The 16251-nt window shown below is 40.6% G+C and overlaps 1 pseudogene; it reads right to left on the reverse strand.

Annotated features, from left to right (window-relative positions):
* Nucleotides 1–2043: 2043 nt before the first annotated feature.
* Nucleotides 2044–4465, reverse strand: LOC132612151 (putative F-box/LRR-repeat protein 23; annotated as a pseudogene).
* Between the last annotated feature and the right edge of the window lie 11786 nt (nucleotides 4466–16251).

Genomic DNA, 16251 nt, shown 5'->3' on the forward strand with positions numbered 1-16251 from the left:
ATTTTGACACAAAGTGTAAGGATGGAGTCATATCCTGAAGCTTCATTATCAGTATCCATCAAGGATATCTCCCCATGCATCCTCACCATTTTCAGATTTATCTGAGGAGTCTTTCCAAACAGCCAAAGCCTGCTCTACCAAAGTCTCAGCATCAGTTTTTGAGTTGAGATTGTCGTCAGGGACCTGATTATTCTCTTCTACCTTTTCAGCATCTCGTGATATTTCTGATAGTGAAAGGAATATGTTTTCATGACTCGTCCAGGTTTCCCACAATCGTGACAACAAATATTTTCTTTGACACTTCTGCTACTGCTTCCTATCTTTGACAACCTTTTAGTGATGGTAGCTATTACAGACTCATAAACGTCTGAGTCACTTGTATCATCTTTCTTGAGTACTTTCTTCTTCTTCTTCTCCTTCTTCTTCTCCTTCTTCTTCTCCTTCTTCTTCTCCTTCTTCTTCTTCTTCTTCTTATTCTTCTTCTTCTTCTTCTTCTTCTTCTTCTCTTTTCCTCGATTCTTCTATTCCATGTTTTTTATTTTTAGCTCGTAGATCTTGAGGTCATTGACTAGCTCATCAATGGTCAGGTCTGCCAAATCCTTAGATTCAGAGATGGTGAATACTTTCATTTCCCAGGATGTTGGCAGTGCCCATAATAGTTTATGGATTAGGAACTTTTCTTCGAAGTCTTCACCAGGAGAGTGAAACTCATCAATGATGGAGGTGATCATGAATAGACTCACTATCCTTCATCTTGAAGAAATGAATAGACTCACCATCCTTCATCTTGAAGAACTCATACTTTGTAGTAAGCATTTGTCGAGCATTCCAAATCTCTCTTGGTGACATGTAGAGAGAGTTAAGGTTGTAGTCGTCAAAGTCATTTTTAGTATGGAGCTAGGCTCTGTTGTCTTGACTTAACTTTACCTTCTTCTTCATTTGGTGGAGTAGCCATGAGAGATCCTTTCTAGGTATTACCCTTTTAGAAAACACTTACTCTAATACCAATTGATAGAGCCTAAGAGTCCACCAAAACAGTCTAAGGGACCTGGTCTCTACACTGTTTTCACAGATAAAGACAGAAAGTAAATAAGACAAGATATTTACGTGGAAAACTCCTTACTCAAGGGATTAAAAACCACGACCTACCCCAGTAGGATTTTTAACTTCACTAAACTGAGCAATGTTTCAGATTATAAGCTTTTGCAACCTAGGACTTAGACTACTAATTCCTCCTCTTACAATAACTCTATTGCAAAAACACTCTTGACTAACTCTATTCAAGCACCAAACTGATTCAACTAACTCTAGTTGAACCTTAACGCCACTATGACTAACTCTAGCCAAGTGTTTACAACAAAAGCTTGATAAAAACAAAATACTTACAAAACCCTTCTTGAAGAATTGTATCTTTACAATGTAGAGATCACAAAGACAAAGAATAGACAAGTCTAGGACTCAAAACATCTTCTATTGTTGAGATCTGGTCCTTGAACTTGTCTTAGCTTTGTTCTTGAAAGCACCAAGAGAACTGTGGCGGCTGCACTTGTATAGATCTGGATCTAGGTTTTCAAATGATGAGTTAAACAATGCCAACATGTTGTTTAAATAGGAACTCAAATGAGAGCATGTAAGGGTCATGTGAGGGGCATGAGACCAGGATAGAGACGTTACACTGGTCTTTTTTCTTTTAGCGTACATGCGGCTGTGCTGCTATGGTACTGCCTGTCGGAACAGTGTCACAACTTTATAGCTGTCATGTAACGTACAGTGCCCAGGGGACCTGATCAAGGACCTGGTCTTTGGCATGTTTATCAAATCATCAAAACTATGAGATGTCATAACTCATCAGCTTGCACTGAAAATTTGGGTTCCTCCGTCAGCAAATTACATTTTGAACATGACAATAATAAAAGATAGATACTAGCATCATCGACATACTCACTGCTACATGGGTTAGTGAAGCCATCATAGTCAATACTCCTAATCAGAATCATAATAGCAATCATCAACATAATATTTATACTGATCATGATAGTCGTCCTAGAAGCCGAAGACGTCATCGTAGTCATCATTAGCATTATTGGAGAACAAAGATCTGCATTCATCCTCAGCAAAAGGGTAATGCAAAATCTCATAATCTACAATCTGTTGTCTACATCTTCTTCCTAAACCCCCTTCAAGATCGATATAACGGCAGCCCGCAAGTCAAGCGATTGAAGGTGTGGACTGCCATCAAGAATGACTTGCACTCCTTCATTTGTCAAGTTATTATCAATGAGGGCAAGGTGCCGCAATTCAGGCATGAATTGCATACTTTTGACAATAGCTGGAGCTTTATCATTATCTTGTGATGGTAGATATCTCAGTAAACCAAATGGACCGGGGTGCAATATAAATGACTTGAGCAGAGGGCAAGAATGACCAATAATTTATATATCATTTTTACTAATTAAGGTGAAGTAAATGTGTAACTCCTCCAACAATGGGCAGTTCTTAGCAGCTGCAGCCATACCTTCAAGAAAGTATCTGGGAAACTTGACAAGTCAGAGATGTCTGAGCTGGCTGGACCTATTAGAAAGGGTAACAAATGATTACCTTAAGAGAACTCCTATTTCAGGGGTGGCAACAAAAAGGAATGAGCAATTACAAGAACACCACAAGGAAAAGGACATCCATACCACCTTTAAGGAAGTATGTTGTTAAACCATTACTATAACATTGGCCCAGATTTCAGAATTAAGGTAGAAAAAATAAAGATATTATTATACGACAATAATCAAAGAATAGCAGAACGAATCATATGCCGGGTGTCTTTATGCCTTTTTGGTGTCGCATCCTGTTAGTTCACTTTTACCATACACAATCGAGCATATTATTAATCCCCAAAAATAAATTGATTAGCATATTTCTACCAAATGCTAACCATTTTACATCATAGAGAAGCGAAAATATACAAAGATAAAGAGAAATATAAATCGCCCACTCTATCACAATTTGTTTGGCACTAATACCACTTGTGAGTTCAAACATTTTAAATCACTTTTCACGATGAAGATTTATCATACTACTTCATGTAGTACTTCTAAATATTAATGTCTAACTACGAGAAAAACAGCAATTGCACCTCAATCCCAAGTTCGGGTCAACGTTTTTCAATGCTAGAGGTTCTCTACAATTTCTACAAACATGCAAATCTCTAAACTGTCACGTCCTAACCTCTAAAGTTAAAACCCTGGTGCTCCTGATCCTCCCATCCATTCTCTAAAGTCCGTCCTATGTCACAGTCTTTAAGTATTTTTGTTTACTATGTATTAAAATTTTCTGATCTATAGTAGCTTTGCATAGTTTTTAAGTATTTTTTTTTACTACGTATTAAAATTTTCTGATCTAAAGTAGTTTTGCATAGTTTTAAATATATATATTTGATTCCTAGAGAATCGAGAAATGACATTATGAATGCAAACCTCACCATTCCTTTCAACAAAAGGTTTCGAGAAGTAATATGCCAAAGGGTGGTGTATGCAAGTAAGCAATTGAGCACATTATTAATAGCCCAAAGGTGAGAAGACAATCACATTTTGACCATATATTAATAGAAAAAGAGTACCTCTCAGGACAACGCATTCTGGAAATGGACTCTATGCTAGTTACAAATATGTTAATAAAAGAGAATGCCAACAACCTCAAGCTAAAACATATTATTGAAGATACTTTGGCACTGATAGAATCTAAAGAAGTGGTTATCAATCACTGCTATGGGGAAGCTAACAGAGTTGCCGATTATCTTGCAAAGCTTGCTAACTCTGGATGTTCCTCTCATTATTCATGATGCAAATAAGTTGCATAGAGGGGCTGCTGGACCTTACATGTTGGATAAAAGACAGTTGCCCAGTGTTAGATTAAGATATGACAAAGCCAACTTTTTTGTTAGTTAGATGTATAAGTCAATTTTGTCTCAGAGAATGTGAATATTGTAATTAACATTCTCCTTTTTGCTAGGATTGCTTGCAATCTGTGGTTGTATATTAGGGGTAAGGTCTAGTCACCCCATTTATTGTCTTCAATAATAATATACAACTCTATCGGGATTCATCCTGGAGAAAAGAAAAATTAAAAAAGAGTACCTCTCAGCATTATAGTTGAGCTAGTCCTCGTTACCAAAATACTCTATGCTAACTTTAAGTAACTGGCCCTGGCTACGATCCACTGCAATCCGACATATGTTGTCCAACACCCTAGGCATTTTTAAATTATCACCGTCGTCATATTTCAAGTCAACAACATGCCACATAGCGGGGTCATGGCACACCTTCCACCAGGCAGTACAAACTCTCTGTGCACTCTTCAGTATCTCTATTTTTCCCAGCCGCTGCAGAATGTCCATCGTGATTTCCAACGGAAGCTCTACCCCCGGTGGCGATAACGGTTGTGGTGTAACTGTGGATAAAGATGACGCTTCCATGTTTTCCTATTCTTTAGGCATGTTTCTTTTCTTCTCAAGCTTTTTAGGGTTTTAATATTTTTCTTGATAGGGAAAGAGGCTGCCGAACTAGGAAGAAGTGCAAGCGCAAAACAAGTTCTCCAAATATAAAGCCACACGAAAATATTTCCTGTGTTGTAGGGACGTTTGGACATCAAGAGTGTCACACCCCGAGGAACTGGGGCACACCAATAGCTGATACGAGTGGGTCCTAGCTAGCTGGATCGTCAACCTGTATGTCATTGCCTGCATTGCGAAATGCAGACCCCCAAGCAATAAAAGGGACATCAACACATTTGAATTGTACTAGTATGTAAAACAACTGAAAGAAAGAATATAAGTACTGAAACTGAACTAAACAGGAAAGCAAAAGTCTAAAGTACTCCCTGTTCTGAATGAAGAATCACCTGTAAAACTGCAAATATAACTGTGGCTGATACGCTCAAATTACACCTAAATTATGGCATAAGGCGATCGATGTCAAATATAGTAACCCAACTAGGTTGGGGTCGAATCCCACAGGGAATAAAGTGTGAAATAAATACTAATCATATATTTTACTAATCTCTAAAGACTTTAGTTCTATTCCGACTAGTGTAGAAAAAAGAGTTTTGGTTTGTATTCGCTATTTTGAATTATTTGGAATTTGTTTGGATTAAAAGAAACAAAGTTGTGTCCCCACTGTGATCAGATGTTATGCTATGGGTATCAATATGATATATTTCTAATGGGTCATGGTTTTGTATGCACTTAATCTCTAATGCACTTCCTAAATTTTTTCAATAGTTAGAAAGTATTTCTTTTCATGATTTTCCCAAATATAGAAAAGTTGCAAGTAAGACCGATTAAATATGCCAAGTAGAACTCATCTTATCCCTAAGTGAGTTCATTAAACGAGGGTTAGCGCCCCGAGTCCTTGTTATATTATTTCAACTCAAACCCTAGTTCAACTTTCGAAACAAAACTAGGGTTTGTGCATAAGTAAGTGTTTGCAACCACTAACTAATAATGAATATGAGAAATAATAAAACACATCACAACCCATTATATATATATATGCAATGTTAGACACCCATTACATAATACCCATCATTTGGGTCCACAACTTTGATTAAAGAAACTACTCACACATATTGGTCACAAAATTAGTAAGCAATAATAGAGACATAAAGCTTACAAAGTGTAATAAAGATGGTGGAAATAGAATCTTTTTGTCTTCACTAAGCTCCAAAAGTGGTGTATTCAATGCTTACCAACCAATGGAACTAATATTAAATGTTGGAGAAAAATCAGATGTTGAACAAAAACCTAAAATGTTCTTTATATAGGCTCCAAAAACGAACAACAACAGTTGACAAAATTGCCCCTGGTGGCAAGATCGACGGACCGTCGATCAGTTCAACGATCCGTCGATTCCTCCGTCCTTTGTTTCTTCAGTTATATGATCCATTGTACGGTGTTGTCGACCAGTTCGACACTCTGTCGAGTCTTCCGTCTTTCTCTCTTCTTGTTGACAAATCTGTTCAACGATACAAACAACGAAATGTCGATCAGTTCGACTCTTCATCGATGCCTCCATCCTTTTCCCTCTTCAGTTAAGATCATCACTGGAAAATTGAATTTATTGACGCTTCAAAGGACGGTCCATCGATTAATCGACGGAATGTCGAATCTTCATTTTTGGGCATTTTTTCCTTTGTTTTTGCTTTTGGGCCATCGTATTCCTAAAACACAACAAAAACACATTAAACTGACCCAGACTTACTTGAAAACAACCAAAATTCATAGTAGAAAGGTGTCGAATATGCCACAAATCCGCGGCACATCAACACCCCCAACTTAGAATCTTTTCTTGTCCTCAAGCAAGTCAAACAAAACAACTACAAAATAAAAACTACAACTATACTAAAACAAAGTAAAAGTATCTACAATGGTGATTGTTCATCACTACCGGTATGTGCATTTTCAAGTCAACTCCCTCTTTTCTCATTTCAGAACAAAGTTCTTTCATAATAACTTGTTAGAATTGACTATGACGTTTCAATCAATGACATCACATTATCAGAAGCATCTATGCACACGAATATTCACCATTATGCTCTCACTTAGACCAAAGAATGTCCCACAGACAATTTTAAGATAAGAACAGGGACAAGGATAAATGAGAATAGAAAGCACTCACGCTCACAAAGAAGTTCATGATTTACAAGTGTAGATACCATATGCTTGCACTTAATTTCAATGCCTAACACTTTCGGATGGTTCAGTTGTGATCACTATAGGACTTGTTCTTGGATTGTAATGTAGGCTCGAGGACGGGTAGGATACTTATTTGGGAATTAGTGAATCATCCTCCTCAACACTACACATTCTCACTTTTTGCACGCCCATTCTATTCAATCTTCAACTCATGAATAAGATGTGATTTTATTCTTACTAGAATTTACAATCTTTTTATGAGACAATTTTTAAATATATAGAACGGGTTTTGGGCTTTTTAAGGCTAAGTGACTATTTACAAGCAAAGCCTTTGATCACTTCACAACCAACTATCCTAAGCAATATAGCACAACTTACTAGGCAAGTTCTAGATCCACATATGCCCACAATGAACAAAAGAAAGTTCTCACACGCACAATGGCATAAGGATTTGAACACTCAACCCATACACACTCTAATATCAATGATGTCACAAACAAAACCCATACATGTCAATTCATTGCAACTTATAATAAGCAATAAACCTTTGGAGGGGTCAATTTCAAATGATTTCATTTCCAAGTTCAAAAATACCCTTTTCATTCCAATTTGTTCTCAAAATCCATGTCATAAGTTCAAAATGCAACAACCACTAATGTCACAATTACTCTAAGCAAGATTTAACACATATATATACTACAAGATACATTAGGTTACCCCACACTACAAGATACATCAGGTTACCCCACCCCTAGCAAAAAAGAGGGTGCATTGTCCCTAATGCATCAAAATCATACCATCACCCAATGGTGGAGGGGCCGACTTGAGACGCTCTAATCGCGCTGCTGCTGCTGAAGTGTCTCCTCCGCATCAGTGCGAATGGAAACCCTCTCTACTGCTGGCTCAGTGGACCCAGGAGGTGGAACTGATTGGCCCTGTGACTGCAGGTCCTGAGGAGCTATAGTAATCGGCCCAACTAGTGCTGGGATAGCACTGATGCTGGAAGATGCTCCTGTGAACCTCGTGTCTAGGCGCGATTGATGAATATTCTCCTGGAACTCGGGGTCCTTATCCTCATCATTCTCATCCTCGTCATCATCAATAGCCGATGTCTCAGTCCTCTTTCTCTTGAGACTTTCCCTAGTCTCATCTTCAGTGACCAAGTCAATTACTTTAATCAAATATGAAATGCTAGCAACTAGCACAGGTGGTGTCAGACCATCCACAATAACTTGCTCTTGTGCACGAAATGCCTTGATATCAGCTATGAGTTGGTTAATCTCGGTCTCCAAATCTCCCGAAGTACCACTCTCACTCTTCTTCTCAATAGTGAGTATCCGCATCTCTAAACAGTCAAGTCTCGCATTCATCCTGGCGTGATGCCTCTCCATAGCCTCCTGAAGAGGCTCTAACTCTGGTGCAATCTCTTTGCGAACAAACCTACCGAACTGCTGTAATATCCGGGTCACCTGCCGATTAGCTCGCTCTGCCTTGATGGCAAACTCTCTGAAGTTCGCCCTGTTGAGGACAAAGATATCCTCGGAGGCTAATGATGTGGCTGAAGGAGGAATAGGAGCTGAAGTTGGGCAGCAGGCAGAGGTAGTGCCTTTGAAGAAGTGGTAGCATCAGCTACAGATGGTGTGGAGGCAGCTGCTGTGGAAGGGCCCTCAGTGCCCAGATCAACTGTGCCCTGTGGCACTGAATCTATAACATGCTCAGTCTGCTCATCCGAAAGCTCTAGCGGTGAAGTACTAGTGGTCTGAGATGTACGGAGTGTCTCATCCCTACTCCGTGTGATATCATACACCTTCGCTGCTGGGAAAGTGGTGGCGAAGGTCTCCATGTGTCTGATCTGGGCCATCCTGCACAACTGTGTGATAAGGCACGGAAATATCAATGCTGTTGCCTCCTGTGGTACTTGTGCCCGAATGGCTCTACTGATCACCTCTCCAAAATTCATCGGGTATCTAGATAGCATTGCAGCCACAACTACTGCTCTATTCGGTGTGAGTATGTTATCTGCTCCCGTCGGCAGAATGCAATATATGACGAAACTCCACCAGAATTTAGCTTCCAAGCTAATATGAGCCTAAATATATCTTTGTAGACAAACTACTCAACCATGGTTCCCTGTCTGCCGGACCCTGAGCCATCATTATTGCAAACCATTCTCTCACAGAGAGCTCCGCTCTTCTTTCAAATTTATCATCATATTCCACTGTGGCTGGCTCAACGAAGTCATCTCCAAAATAAAACCTGTTGATGGTGCGGGCAGAGATATAAACATGCACACCTCGAACATACACTGTATCTAACGGAGGGGCGGCTTTCAAAGTTTTTTTTTCTTGTACCGTTTCTCTAGTAGCACTCTGTAGGTGGCATATAATTCCCGAACCATGGTCGGGCAGTAGCCCCCTGGAGGCTGTGTGAATGCCTCTAAATGATAGTGCTGGATGAGATCAGTAATCCGTGGGTAACTTTCTAATCCGCTCATACTGATTTGCTCTTCTTCTTGAATATTTCTCCTCGGATTACCCCCGGTGACTGTAGTCGTCCCCCTTATGTAGTACTTTCTACACCCATCATAAGGAAATCGGATTGCAGCTATCTCCCTTTTCTGCAGCCGCATATGCTGTTGTTCCTCATCTGAATTCAGTTCAGGAGTGGCTCGTTGCTCTGTTGCGGGGATGGAGGATGACTCCCCCTCTTCAGACGGGGAGGAGTCTAGGACAGGTGATGCTGTACGAGGAGTGGTGGTCCATGCTCTCTTTGTAGTTGTTGGTACCACCTCGTCACGTGCAGAGTTGGAGGGTTCATCTCTAAGAGCAAGGGTCGATTGTCCCTGACCTCGGCCTTTTTTAGGACCACAACCCTGCTTGACTGGATTCTTTGGAGGCATATCTGCAAAAAGAACACCCATCGTCATTGAGACAACCATACAAATATAGCAAAACCAGGAAAAGATGCAAAACATGTGAGAATCTTAAAACTGCCAGTGGTTCCGTCGAACTGCTCGAAGAAACGTCGAACGGATCGACGGAGCGTTGAAGTGTTCGTCGAAGAGCGACAATCAGAAGGATGGTCCGTCGAACCGATCGATAGGCCATCAATCTCACCGTCGATCTAACTTTGGTCACTGTAATTTGCAAATTATTGACGGTGGAAAGGATGCTCCTTCGATCGATTCGACAGATCGTCGAGTCCACCGTCGAGTTGGTTTTGCCCCAACCTATTATGAGGAATCATTCGACGTTAAGTAGGACGGTTCGTCAAGTGAATCGACGGACCGTCGAACTTAGAGTCGCATGGACTTGCTTACTTTGGTGCTCAATTGAACAGCATGTACATCTACTCAATACGATCCTCGGGTCGTGGTGCAAACCCTCTCGTAATTGGGGTTACTTAGACTTCCCCCAATGTTGGCTCGGGTTAGATTATAGAAAACAATTGGCGAGCAAAACAACTCTTTGGTCTTAATGCCCTCCAAGCCAAAGTTTCAAACAATACATCATTCCACACTTGGGCATTTTATCAAACAGGTAGTGGGCAAAACAACAATAATCTCATGAATAAGGTATGTTTGTCGTAATGCCGTCCGATTCGATGGAAGACGATGCACTCGCTCCAACAAATCAAGTCTCAGCAAGCAGTTATACCCAATGAATCACACATCCAAACAAACTACTAGCAAAAATAAACTAACAACAACAATACATGGAAGTCGAAGCAAACAACTAGTATGAACATGTGAATAAGAAATGCATGATCTAGCATACATTAAAATTGAAAGAAGACTTTATTTTAGTACTTAAGGAATGATGAACAGACAAAGAGCCACTACTAGTGTTACAACACTACAGAATTAGAGAGCAAACAAGAGAGAGAGTGATGGTTAATGAGAGGAATGGTGGTTAACGGGTGTATTTAAGAGATGGGAAAATGGGGTAACGGTTGGGTAACATTTATGGGAGTGGGAAAGGTGGAGGAGGAGTGAAAATTTGAAAAGAAGAAATGGGGAGAAAGAGAGGGGCGTCGGGTTATATAAAAATTTGATAACCCTAACTGACGCGTTAAAAGGACGGAACGTCGAATGGTTCGACGTTCCGTCGAGTGCAACGTCATTTGCTTCCTTTTTTTTTTTCTTTTTTTTAAATGCAAGGGAGAAAAACGCCCGTCGAATTGATCGTCGATCAGTTCGACGGAGAGTCAAACCTGTCGTCGAAGGGTCATAATTTCTAGTGGTGAATCTTTCATGTGGTCCATTTTGACGGCGCATTCTACGGCTCGTCGAACATATCGACGGTCCATATCGACAGTCCGTCAAATGCGTATCGTTCATCTGATTCCTTGGCAATTTCTTCACTCAACACTTAGGTTCCTAGACACAACAACAAACATCAAAACAACACAAGAACAAAACCAATGAAACAAAAAACATAACGCGAAAATAAACATGGGTTGCTTCCCAAGAAGGGCACAATTTAACGTCGCGGCATGACGTAATACCTATTTTGGTGTCAAGGTCCGGTGCCATGTTTCAACCGGTGAGCATCAACAATCTTGTCCCCATTAACCATCCAATAGTAGTGCTTTACCCGATGGCCATTCACCTTGAAAGTACGAGTCCCATCTTCGGACTTCAATTCCATCGAACCATTGGGGTGAAACACTCACCAAAGCAAAAGGGCCGAACCACTTGGATTTCAATTTTCCTAGAAAGAGCTTCAACCTTGAATTGAATAGCAACACTGAATCACCCGGTTGAAAATCTCTCTTCAAAAGTTTGACATCATGATAATGCTTCATCTTTTCTTTATACAATGTCGCACTCTCATTGGCATGCTACCGAAACTCATCCATTTCATTCATTTGAAACAACTACAACTTGGCCGCTTCGTCCCAGTCCATGTTTAATTTTTTTAATGCCCACAAAGCGTTGTGCTCAAGTTCAACCGGTAGATGGCAAGTTTTGCCAAACACCAACCGATAAGGAGATGTAACAATGGGCGTCTTGAATGCCATTCTATAAGCCCAAAGAGCATCATCAAGCTTTAATGATCAATCGGTTCTATTTGCATTAACTGTCTTGGCTAAGATACTCTTTATCTCCCGATTGGAGACTTCGACTTGCCCACTAGTTTGGAGATGGTAAAGACTTGCCACCCTATGCTTCACTCTATACTTCTCCATGAGATTACTGAATTGCTTGTTGCAAATGTGAGTGCCACCATCACTAATGATTGCCCTAGGAGTGCCAAACTTTGTGAATATGTTCTTTTTGAGAAAATTTGTGACACTTTTGCCGTCATTGTTGGGAAATTCTACCGCTTCGACCCACTTGGACACATAGTCAACCGCAACAAGGATGTACTACATACCACGAGAACTCACAAATGGGCCCATAAAGTCGATGGCACACAGATCAAAGAGTTCAACCTCCATGACAAAATTCATCGGCATTTCGTGCTTTCTCTCTGGTGCGCCCTAAGGTGAGACACTTGGCCTTATAAATCCCTTGACAAGGACATCTTTCAACTGGACTTTTAACTCTTTCAATTCTGCTGGGGCCCTTCTATACGACGGAATAGATATCGGCTTTGTGTCGGGAAGTAGATCAATCCCAAAGTCAATCTCTTTATCAGGAGGGACTCCGAGTAAATCCTCTGGAAACACTTATGGGAACTCACTGATAATGGGTACTGACTGGAAGGTCAGAGGTAGGGCATCTGGATTCCTGACTCGAACTAAGTGGTAAATGTACCCCTTGGAAATCATCTTTCTGGCTCTAATATAGGAAATAAATCTATCCCTAGGTATTGCTGAATTACCCTTCCATTCTATGAGTCCGTCGGGAAAATTGAAGGTTACTGTTTTGGTTCTATAACCCACTGAGGCATAACAAGACTCTAACCAATCCATTCCCATGATTACATCGAAGTCTACCATCTCTAATTCTATTAAATCTGCTATGGCTTTGCGATGATAGACTAACACTGGATAGCCCCTACAAATACGTCTAGCTATAACTGATTCCCCAAATTTCTTAGTAATATAAGGGGATACATAAGATAGAGTGGATCTTGGATCCATAAGAGCAAAAACATCGAAGGTGAAGACTGTTAGCATACCTGTGACAACGTCGCCTTGAGTCTCTATATCCAAACGTCCTGACAGTGCATAAAGACCGTTCTGACCACCGCCCATATTTCCAGACTTTGTCGTCCCACGCCCCTGTTGGGCTTGGGAATTTCGAGGAGTTGCTGAATTAGTGGACTGAGCTATATTACCGTTACCTCCGGTATTCTGTCTTGCTGACGGACAATCCCGTAAAAAGTGACCTGGCTGACACACCCAAAACAACCATCCATGCCCGAACGGTATACTCCTGAGTGCTTCTTATCACAAGTAGTGCAAGTAAGATATTGGAAACCACGGTCGGTCACGCTGGCCTGTTACGGTGAGCTTGCTGTTCCAAAGTTTTGGCCTTTCTAATTAAACTTGTACCCCTGAGATGGAGTACTAGCTGTAGAGGGAGCGGGTCCTGATGATCTATTCTTAAAGAACTATCGATTCCCACCTCCTTGAGATCCTCCCTGCTTGAAATTACCAACAGACTTAGCCCTCTTGTAGAATTCTCTATCTTTCTGCTTCTGCAGGTACCTTGCACAAATGCCAGTATCATGAAAATAGTCATCTTGTCGTTCTGAGCAGCTGTATTGGCATCCCTATGCAATTAGAGTTTAAGTCTAAGTACAATCCTCCTAACCACAGCCCTCATATCAGGAACCATGTGAGGACCATATCTGGACAATGACACGAACTTGAGATAATAGTCCTGAACAGTCATGTCATTCTTTCTTAGGTTCTCAAACTCTGTAGCCTTTGCTTCCCTGACTTCGATTGGCATGAAGTGCTCAATGAAAGCGTCTGCAAATTCATCCCAAGTCGCAGAATGTGCATCCTTCCCTCGGGACTATTTCCATGTCTCATATCAAATATGGGCCTCATCTTGCAGCTAGAAAGCTCCAAATTTCGCTGCTTCTGTATCAGTAGCATGCATTATATGAAATACTTTCTGGATCCCATCAATGAAATTTTGCGGATCCTCATCCTTCTTTGACCCTATGAACACTGGCGGCTTCATCCGCAGAAACTCCTGAGTCCTAGAACTGTTCGACCCATTACTAGCACCTAAGCTAGGAGTCGTTTTTGTCGCTGGGCCTGGTTTGCTAAAATCTGAGTGACAGCTAAAAAGCTCCCCTAACATCCGCGTTCGAAGCATTGGGAGGTGTAGCTTTAGCATTAGTTGGGGCGGCTTCCTGAGCCTGAGTGTTCTCTTCTGTAGCTGTATCAACGGTAGCCCTTTGGCTAGTAGCTATATACCTCTTGTTGTACTTTCTTTTCGGAGCCATTTCTGAAATATGTAATTTTCACGAGTTAGAAGAATTCCTAAAAGCACTAATCTAGCTGCACAAACTAGAGTATGAAAGAAGTGAAACAAATCCTGAATGTCTTGCTGGTCAACTGTTTATATGTGTGGGGCCCTCACACATATAAAGGCGACCTCACTAGACACGGCTTCATAGACTCCCTAAGACACTTGAACCTAGTGCTCTGATACCAAGCTTTGTCACACCCCAAACTATGGCCTTGGCGTAACACGACACTCGGTGCCTAATTGCATGTGACCGAGCGAACCCATAGGCTGCTGAATCAATATGTGATATCAAAGCATGCAATAATAAGGAAATAAGACTAACACATGTTGATCTACTAATATGTCTGACTGAATATATATTAAATGCGAAAATATTGGTTTAAGTCTGAACATCTGAATAAATAGCCAACAAGGCTAATACATAAAAGACTGCTAATATCTGACTGACTGGACTATGTCTATGAAGCCTCTAAAGAATACTGAAAGATACTGTCTAAAATTGGAAAGTCTAAAAGCAGGATAACGCCCCGAAGGAACTGGGGCTCACTAAGCAGCTGATACGAGTAGTCCTGGCTAGTTGGATCGCAGGCCCCCAAGCAATAAAAAAGGACATCAACACATTTGAATTGTACTGGTATGTAAAGCAACTGAAAGAAGAAATATAAGTACTGAAACTGAGCTAAATAGAAAGGCACGAATCTGAAGTACTCCCTGTTCTGATTGAAGAATCACTTGTATAACTGTAAATATAAACTGTGGCCTAGGGCCCAAATAATGTGCACAAAAACTGTGGCCTCAGGTTCAAGTAATACGTATGCATAAATTGTGGCCTAGGACCCAAAAATACAGATACAGGTGTTCAACATCAAACAATTCATGATACTGAGATTGAGATATAACTGATAGCATGATAATTGTTTCTAATTATGGAACTTAAGCCAATAACTGTTTACACACTGACTTATAATCATGTGATGACAATACACAAGTCTATAATGAATACGTACTGAGTTCATGATAGTCAGAATGATAAACATGAACGAATTATGAAACTATATCCCTAGAAGATGGAAGTTCTACAATATATCATGAAACTAGGGCAAAACTATATTCTGAATCAATTTACTGATGAGCATGAATAATGAGGTGTAGGAAGAATCATGAATGTTCCCTAACGTAGATAGTTAGCCTCACATACCTGTACATGCTCCAAACTTTGCAAGAAAGGTCTGAACTTTGAAAAGGATCCCAAAAGGCTAAGTCTTGAACCCTTATATAGGTTTTCTTAAAAACCCTAGGTTAAGAAAAATGAATTCTTGCTTAATGTTTATAAATGTATGTTAGAATCTACTTGGAATAGGCTATGATTGCTTACCTTAGTGTTCTTGGTGATGGAGGAGGAGAGCAGGTCGTTCTAGGGTTCAGGAATTTGAAGAATAATAAAATAAGGCTGAGTCTGTGTATTTATATTGTTCACTAAAGCGGATGAAGTATGGATGCAAAGTACATCCCGTGCTTTGAAGTACGGGCCGCACCTTGTGGCCCGTACCTGGAATGTCAAATTCCAGTGAGTAGTTAATTTCCGTAGTGAAGTGTGGGCGCCAGGTGCGTCTCGTACTTTGAAGTACGGGCTGTACCTTATGCCCCGTACCTAGAATGTCAAATTCAAGTGAGTAACTATTTTTCCTGTTGAAGAATGGGGCAGAAGTACGTCTTATCCTTCCAAGTGCGTCTCGCACTTGGATCCTGCACTTGAAGTATGACCTGTACTTGACCTGAAATTTCCAGTTTCTAGCTCTAATACTTCTGTCTGATTTTCTATGTCTAGAATCATGGTCAAAGCTTAGTTGAAGGTCTGCGGTGTAACAAGTATAATGCTGCCTGCCATTTAGAAGTAAACAACTGTTAGCACCTAACCATTGTCTCATTCAACAACCTTGAGGACAAGGTTGATTTCAAGCGGGATGGATTGTAATGAACCCAAGGCACATGGGAAGCACGTTGCAATTCCCTCTCATATATATACACGGGGATTAGCTTAAAAGGGTTATGCGTGAAATTTGCTATTGCTAATTCTCTCTCTTCATATCTCTATTCTCTCGTTCTCTCCTCTTTCCTCTTCTTCTTCTCT

This window comes from Lycium barbarum, chromosome 9 (genome assembly GCF_019175385.1).
Source record: "Lycium barbarum isolate Lr01 chromosome 9, ASM1917538v2, whole genome shotgun sequence".
Classification (NCBI taxonomy): Eukaryota; Viridiplantae; Streptophyta; class Magnoliopsida; order Solanales; family Solanaceae; genus Lycium; species Lycium barbarum.